This window comes from Nyctereutes procyonoides, unplaced genomic scaffold (assembly GCF_905146905.1).
Source record: "Nyctereutes procyonoides isolate TBG_1078 unplaced genomic scaffold, NYPRO_anot_genome, whole genome shotgun sequence".
In the NCBI taxonomy this organism is placed as follows: Eukaryota; Metazoa; Chordata; class Mammalia; order Carnivora; family Canidae; genus Nyctereutes; species Nyctereutes procyonoides.
Window position 1 is genome coordinate 20,642,642 of NW_026575145.1, and position 9,270 is coordinate 20,651,911.

The 9,270-nt window shown below is 40.1% G+C and overlaps 1 pseudogene; it reads right to left on the reverse strand.

Moving 5' to 3' along the window:
* Positions 1–8,581: 8,581 nt before the first annotated feature.
* On the reverse strand, positions 8,582–8,957 carry LOC129499392 (40S ribosomal protein S21-like; annotated as a pseudogene).
* Between the last annotated feature and the right edge of the window lie 313 nt (positions 8,958–9,270).

The window sequence follows — 9,270 nt, forward strand, 5'->3', positions numbered from 1 at the left end:
AGCCAAGAGGTAACTGGAATAGGCATTTCTCTCCATTCTTTTTTGGAAGGCACAGAACTTCAGAGCTTCCTCATGTTCCACTCCTTGAAATATATGAGTGAGTCTTCAGACTCCAAGAATATACAGCTAGTACCTAGAAGGTCAGTGTGAAATGAAAATGCAGGGCATCTTATTTAAAAAAAAATTATTAAGAACTTTAGGACAGCTACCACAGAGTATTAAACCAAACCTTCTCTGAGTGTTGGGCTTTGTGTGACCGTACAGGGAGCACCCTGATTATACCCATCCTGCCAGGACCCCACTAAGAGCTTTACCAATAGTTGCTCTAAGAACAGCATTGCACCTACTGTCTTCTAGCACTTTTATTATATCTCCTCAGTAAAAACTAGTTCATCCTCTCCTGAACTTGGACTTGAAGTTCATCTGAGAATCTCAAATCATGGACTAATTTTCTTTGAACTTGGATGATGCCAATAAATGAAATTTGATTTTAAACCTGCACAGTCTTTATCCTAAATATATTTGAAATGCCTGGTGGTTTGTTGTTATTTGGTAAGCCAGATTCTCTCCACACTCCCTGGCTACCATTGTAGTCTCAGGGGTGAGGGAGACTCACTGAGCCATCTCAGTAAGTAGTAAGAGATCAGGGGAATATCCCAATCATATAGCAAAAGGAAAAAGAAAAGAGGCAGACCACCTTTTCTAGTCCAAATATTAGAGGACAAAAATAGATATAGAAGAAAGGACACAGTCATATGTATATGCTGATTTTTCCTTTTCCAGGTCTGGGAAGAAGAAAGAGAGCCTCTTGCTCTACTCCTTGTTTGGGACTTGGACACATGACTGCTGTGTATGGCAACCCCACATGTCCCAGTATAGTAAGGAGAGTGGGGTACTATTTTACATACTTGTAAACTTGTACAATACATGTTTACATGTGTGACATGGCTTCCAGGTGGTATGGACTTTAAGACAAGAACCAAGAGACATATTTTGGGCCAACATGATGAGTGAGTGGCCTAAAGGGAAGTGATTCTGTGGCAGAATCTGTGAGGTAGACAGGCTAGTTCTTGTGCCAGATAGTTGACACAAAGGAGACTCCCAGGGGTTTGTGGAGGCCACAAGACAACAGGAAAGGCTAAATCAGCATGGCAGGGTCATTAGACCTTGGCCGAGCCAAGAAGGACAAGAGTTTATTATCCTTAGATATCAATAGTGGATGGCAACTACAGGAGAGAAAAAATGTTTCCCCCTACCATTCTCAGTTCTCTCTCTCTCTTTTTTTCTTTTTTTAAGATTTTATCTACTTATTCATGAGAGACACACAGAGAGAAGCAGAAACACAGGCAGAGGGAAAAGTAGGCCTCCTGTGGGTAGCCTGATGTGGGGCTCACCCAGGACCCCGGGATCATGCCCCGAGCCAAAGGCAGATGTTCAACCACTGACCCACCCAGGCATCCCTACTTTTCTCAGTTCTTGACTGAAACCCCCATAACAAAAGACAGACTAATGGAAGAAAAACAGAAGTTTAACGTTATTCAAAAAAAACAAAAAACAAAAAACCAAGAGGCCCAAAATGTAGTGACCTGTGCTAAGCCTCATGACAGAAAACCAGGCCTGACTATATAACGTAATTCCAGGAGTAGAATTTTAAACCAGTGGGTCTGGAATTTCCTGATCATCACCAGTAAGGTAATCTGCATGATAGGCCTCCTCACCTTTCCCCTAAAAGAAGGTGACCTTTCCTGAAACAATTCTTTCTTTTGCTATTAATGCCCTTGTCCTGCCCTGTTTTTGACTACATTGTATAGTTCCTTGGAGCTCCTTTTTCACTTGCTGCATGGGATGCTGCCCAATTCACAAATCATTAAAGAAAGGCAATTAGGTCTTCAAATTTATTCAGTTTTTATTCAGAACTTGTTTTGTAACAACCTAGATGAATATTTACCTGGGAATTGACCAAATGAATAAAATATCTCATGTTAGCAATTTGGATGTTAAGGGTCATAACTGTCATTGTATAGTTTTGAGAATAAGTTAGTTCATGTCATTTGTGTCTGTGTAGAGAATTCACATTCCCACCAATTACAAACATACATGAATTCTAGTTCAACTAGTTTAGAAAAACAGAAATACATGCATTTTTTTTCCTGTTGATACTTTGAAACACATTGGCAGATCCACATTCTCCATGACTACTTAAGAGTTTACATTTATGATGATACAACTGATCAATACCTGATTTCTCTGCTGGAAGATCCTGCTAGCCAGGGATTGGGGCTCCACAGAGAATAATTTTCAATCAAGTACTGTTCATTTAGTATCATTCTGGCCCCTGACTTCCTCAATATATGAAATCATCTCTAGGTTGATGGATGACAGCACTTTAGGTCCGCTGGAAAAGAGAAGACAATTCATCCTTCTTGTCACAATAAGGCAAATAGCCCACGGGACAAACCAAAGACCACGGTGGTTTTAAACAAGAAAGGCATTGATTAGAGGGAAAGCAAATGCTGAAAGAGAATCCTAGAGTTAGTGAGATGGAGTCAAAGAAGCTACCAGTCAAACACAGAAAACAAAGAAAGCCCGCAGCTGAGAACCTGTGGGACTAGAGATAATAAGAACAGCAGGAGGAGATAGAGGGAAAACACAGAGAGGAAGGGGGAAAAATAATAAAAAGAAGATACATAAAAGGGAATGAAAAACCTATAGAAGATGCCAGAATTTTTGACAGTGAGGGGTAGGATCTGAAAGAACTTCTGAAGAAGGCGACCAAACTTCCCTATGGGGCACAATCCTTGACAATGAGATATTAACCTAGAGGGATATCTGTGCAGCCCCAAGTCCAACAGAAATAAAAGACACAGAATAACTACATTGTCCGTGCACACTCAAACACACTCTACCAAAGCTATTTCAACGAGAGGGTAGCCAGTAAAACTGTATGTTTTAGAAAATGTAATCAAAAGCAAATATTGGGGGTATGTTTTGTTGCTCTTGTTACTTTTCTTCCATTTATTTTTCTTTTGGCGTAGCAGTCAGGCCCCATTAGGTAAGGCTGCATTTAAGAACCATTTCAAAACGGAATCAGCCTCTCTGTTTATCCATTTATTTTCTCCTATCATCCTCTTTTCTCGCAGTTATTTCAGAAGTTTTGGGCATTGAAAGAGTTTCTGCCTTTGATTATTGATTGCTCAGTAGCACTCCTAGACCAAGCTGCATTTCTTGGATTGGGGGAAACAGAATAGCTTCTTTCAGAGAAGAGATAGTTTAACTCGGCTTCATGTTTTTCCCTGTCTTTCGATTTGCTATCCGTTTCCCTTCATTAAAAATCACCATGCCTATGATAAAACCTATGCTGTTGCCTAGCTAAGAATCAGAAGCTCACCATTTACTTCACGTTGTGGAAATTCTAATCAGATACTGGGGGTCTTGGTTCTGTGCTGCATTGTGTCCTCAGGCGTTGTGCTCTACAATTTTTAACACCACAGAACAACTATCTAAGACCTGATTCCCTTGGATTCTTTTTCAGCAGATACAGATAACGTTTTGAATAAGATATGGCTCCATTTATTTTTAGCAATTTTCTTTTGTACTTATTTTAGTGGTGGAACCAGATAAGAGTCTGATTGAGTTCACACCTCAGTGATAAGCATATTGGGTGACCCATTAATGCTGGTGATGAAACTATAGCTCAGGCCCACAGGCAGTTCTGTTCAGATTTATGGCAAGACACGGTGATGGAGAAGTATAGACTCTTAGTTATGAGAAAGCAAATGATAGCTTCCTATGTAAAAAAATAAATTGCAATTGAGCTAATTTAAGACTAATCAGAAACTGCCAATCACTCTAGGAGGGAATAATGTCCAAGAAGTTCCCTGTAATAAGTCTCTGATCTTTTTGTCAAAGGATAGCACAATAGAGGTGGAGATAAGCATGCTTCTCACCCATAAATAACCCCCTGATGTGATCTCTAATGCATTGTGAATTCATTGTGGGTTTTTAGGCAGCTGCAAGACACTAATCAATGCAAAAGAAGCTTTGCAGTGTTTTCCACATAGAAGTATCAATCAAGTCATAACTGTGCTTTAACTCAAATGGTCTGAGTAAAACTTGGTAAGACAAAGTTTGCCAGAAGGGGGGAAGAAAACTGTACTTGTGAAGGACAGCTTTTCTTGGGATATTTCAGACTACGATGAATCAGATCATCTTCTGATACAGTATTTTTCTTTAGTTCAGAGTAGCTTACAAAGTCACTAGAAGAATTCATACATCTGGGAGATGTCTATGTAGGCCTACTTATTCAGATATTTTGCCCCCCCCCACCCCCAAAAGCGATTGTTAGAATTTATGGTGTGTTATCTGCTCCCATAGAGACAAGAAACTAATTTCAATTACAAATGGTAGGTGGATGGACCACTCTATATTCTGAAATCCTTTATTTGCGGTTTCCTGTCTCTTGGGCTTCTTGGTAATTTGTGAAATTTGTAGATACACAGAAGCATGATGTTTAAAGAATCTGTGATTCAAAAGGTATTAATTCATTTTTATTCTTTGAGTACTTACTATTTCAGTTTGCTAGTGCTGCTATTACAAAGTACCACAGAGTAGGTGGCTTAAAAGATAGATTTTTTTTTTTTTTTTTTTTTACATTCCAGAGGGTAGAAGTCCAAGATCAAAGTGTCTGCAGTTTTGGTTTTTCCTGAGACCCCTCCCTTTGGCTTGCAGGTGGGCAGTTTCTCACTGTTTCCACACATGGCCTTTTCTCTGTGCTTGTGCCTTTTATGGCATCTTTCCCTCTTCTCATGGAGACAACCAGTCATATTGGATTAGTGTCTTTCATTTTGACTTAATCACCCCTTTAAAGACCTTATCTTCAAATACGGTTACTTTCTGAAGTACTGGGTATGGGACTTCAACGTATAAATTTGGGAGGGACATCATTCAGTCCATAATGCTCAGTACTCTGGAGCCCCCCAAATTCATGTCCTTCTCACAGGAATATACATTTGAAAATAAAGAAATGAAGAGATTTTGAACTGGCCAACATTTGGAAGCCCAAGATCATACCCTGCATTCCCAAAGGGATCTGTGGTTTGAATTATTTGGCTATGCCATAAAATGAGGCTACTTTGGCTGGGGAAAAAAGATGAGCAAAAAGTAGGAAAGAAACAAAGAGAGTGTAATTTAGGTGCCATTCTCAGGAATGGTTGCTTCTGTCTTTAGGCTAATGTCAGAACTGGAGATCATTTTACTGATCATTTAGGACAATGTCTTCATTTTTTAGATGGGGAAATGAATAAAATATGAAATGGCCTAAGGCCATTAACTGGTTTTACTAGTTTACTAGCTTAACTAGTTTTATAAAGCTGTATCTGATTTAGTATGTGGATTTTCTGATCTCTAAACTGAGAGATCAGAGACTTCTCCATCCTCATAGAGTATTCATCTCTAAACTAGTACTCCAGTACTCCCCTTCCATTATGATGGACCCTAAAGGGGAAACTATTCTCTCTTAGAATATGATGTAGCTGGGGGAGACAGGATGATCTTTGGTGAGAGATTGCTGAGAGAATATGGCTTCCATATTATATCTCCATCCATACATAGGATGTACATAATGCATATACAATATCTAATAGTTGTTCATTTTTCTGCTTGCCTTTTTATTTGCTGCTTGGTGGAAACAATGCTTGCAAGTAGAGAATACTGGGGTACCTTACAGTATATTTCCCAGCTTTCTTGGTTATAGTGTGACTTAAAGGCAGTATTCCAAACTTTTCCCCTCTATGATAGCAATGCCTATGGTATGGCATGCCATATCTTCTACTATATTAAAAACTCTTTATGAGCAAGGATCTCAGACTTATTTTTATTTCTTGAGCCCTATCAAAGAGCTACCAATTCACTTGCTTAATATATACAGATGTATAATTACTTAATATAAGTATGTATATTATTTACTTAACGCATATATATGTATGCATACATACATGCATATACATTTATGCATATGTGTGTCTATACCTCAGTGGTTGGCACCTTGTGGCTCTAATGACTGACTGCTCAGTGCTCAACAGAGAAATGGAAGCTGCTTTGAAAGAATAGTCCTGGAGAGGAGCTGTAACTCTTCAGGTGATGATGGCAAGCAACATCAGGACAAAGGGTTGGCGCAGCTGAGAAGATGTGTGTATAGATAACCTTATCCACAGGGGAGGCGGGCTATACTAGGAGAAGGATCATCCACAGGCTTGTAGGAACTGATCCTCATTCATCTTGCCCTTGACTTCACTCTCAGTGGTTTCTGGATATGTATTGAAATTGCAGGGCAGCAATTCAGGTTCGTCCATGAATCTCTCCCTAAACCCTCAGGGGGAATTAATTACTTTTTCCTGTGTCTTCCTAAAGCAATTAGTATCTGACTCTATCACAGCCATTACAATGTGTTATAAGTGCCCATCTCCCATTGAACATTTGAGTTGCCTAAGTGCATGGATTATGTTTTAGCAATCTCCATATCCTTAGAGTCTTTCATGTAGATGATAGATGAGTGCCAGACTTTGATTAAAATATTCCCCAATTATCTACCTGTCTATCTCTATGTATATATATATGTACATATGTGAGAAGGAAACTGAAGTTCAGAGAGATTAAGTAATTTACACTTGAAAAGGCAGAGCAAAGAATTCTCACTGAAAGTGTGGCTGCCAAGTCCCTACTCTAACGAATCTCACCCTCCTGGCCTGGACATGCAGCATTGGGGCAATCTTCCCTTAAGATGTTAAGCGATTAGGATTGGAAAGAGTGGTGAAGAGGACAAATCCTTTTAATTAGAAATAATAGGAATGTCTGTAGCAAGATGTTTCTGCTGGCAATTGGGGATCATAGGACTCCTCCTTAGAAAGTCACAGGGAAGGGACAGATTGATGCAAAAATGATGTTTTGGAAGTGTAGGTACAGAGGTGAAGGGTCGAAGAGTTTTCACATTAGTCTCCTTACAGCAGTGTCTGGGGATGATAGGGGTAGTTTTCTCTGTCCTCATAGAGTGTTCATTCTTTGGCCTGTTCTCCCCTCCAAGGAAATGGCTAAGATTGGCTCATTAATTCTATGAGGTTATAAGTAAAAATTTTATCTGTGTTGTTGTTTATTCATAAGTTAAGCCTACATTCTGCAAATATCTTTTGCAAATACTTTCAGAGGCTGCCACAGCTTTGCTCTAGGTCAGTCCTGTGGTTTACCACATAAAACAGAAAGGAAAAAACACGGAACCTCTGAGGTGACCCCGGTCCATTTTTTTCTAGCAGATATCCCAAGCAGATCACACAGCAACCCCAATACAGTCTGCTGCTAGGTGCAAATTTAGAAAGGCAGAGAACGAATTTACAGTTCCTATTTTGAATCCATTGTTAAACCCGCAGGAATGTGGAGCTTAAAAGCCCATTTGGTGCCTTGGAGAAGCACGGTGAACAGTTACATTTGACATTACTCATGTCCTTCAGGGAAATGTTCTTGTTCTCGTTGAAGTCAAGTTCCTGGAGGGAACACTTCACATTATGTATCCTTTCCTACTCACTCTGATTACTTTTCTTGAAGTTCCCTTGGGTTCTTCCAAACTAGACACAGTCTCTAAATTCTCAGTGATGCTCTTCACTTCTAATACATGTGCTGTTCCAGTCTCATTGCCATAGTCATTCCCAGACTTAGAGGAAGGAGCAGGTGGGGGAGTGATGCAGGATGCTCACTGGCAGGCTGAAAAAAAAAATCTAAATGAAAATGAGTAGATTCAGGTCAGAGCAACTAATTGGCTTCAAGAACTTGAACCTCTCATATGGGTGAGTCTCTAGGCTCATGTTGCTTAGACTCAAGACAGCCTCTTCAAATCAAGTGCTGAGGAAAGTGTGCTCCTCTTAACATATTACTCACATGACATTCTGTGAGGAGCCTGTAGGAAAAGTCTCAATCTCAGATCTGCACTTTTGCTCTCTTGTCATTATTTGTTTTCTTTCCTCTTTGTCTTTTTTTGTCCCTTGTTTCTTTTCTCTTTTTTTCCCCTCTTTCTCTCTCTCTTTCTCTGTCTTGCTTTCTCTGCCACTTCAGACCTTTCCAGTGCTGTCCCAAAGAGCTTTCTGTGGTGTTAGAAATATTCCATACTTACATGGTCTAGCTCAGTAACCACCTGCTGTCTGTGGCTACTGAGAAATTGGAATTTACCTATTGTAATTGAGGAATGAAACTTTAAACTAATTTAAGTTTGAATAGCCATTTGTGGTTAATGGCCATCAAATTGGTTAGTGCAACTTTAGACCAACTGTTTACCTCTGACATTATATACATCATTCATATGTTGATAACAAGAGTTGAAAACCTCTTTGGCTATTCTCTTTTTGTAAAATCACTCATCAGTGGGAAAGTTGGTCTAGCTTCTAAGATTTGGTTCCAATGTCTTCTAAACTCTTCCCCTCGACTTCAGAAGGCTTTCAGGGCAAGAGAGCCCTTGGTATCTTTTGGGGTGGATAGCAGGAGCGGTGATGAGTTTACTATTTATTTATGACAAGTATCCCATCTCCATGGTCCTCTCCAGTCAGGAGTTCTTTGAAACTATGCCATTGGCCTTGTCTAGGAAGAGGATGGAGTCATCGGACTCACCCATTCCGCAAACGGTCCCACAGATAGCATAAGGTTTTATTTTTTTTTTTTTTTTTTTTTTTTTATAAATTAATTTTTATTGGTGTTCAATTTACCAACATACAGAATAACACCCAGTGCTCATCCCGTCAAGTGTCCCCCTCCGTATAAGGTTTTAAACTGGCTATTGAAACTGCCTGTCACCTTGTCAACCTCGGCCACATTCATCTGTATGGACACGTGATCCTCGGCACCAGTGATGTGATTGCTGACAGAACATTTCTGGGGCACATACAGGTCCACAACCAGAACTTGCCAGTGTCATTCTGCATGTCAAGGTCATGCCTGCTGCCACTGCCACAGGCATGAGTGAAGACAGGAAGCACTGCGTTTCCCCCCCCCCCCCGCCCCACTTAGTATCTTTTTGGAAGACAGAATGCTCCTCCCTGATTGCCTGGAGAACCCGTATGTGATTGCAGGTTCAGATGGGGCTCATTTGCAAGGCTTGGGAGCAGGTGTGTTTGAAAATTTCACAAGTGAAGGCAGAGGTCGGCAACCTCTTTGGCCACTTGCAGGAATTAACAATGTTGGTACAAGGGTCATGAGCCAGGAAGGCATAAGAGAAGGTGAAGGAGTTAGAAAAAA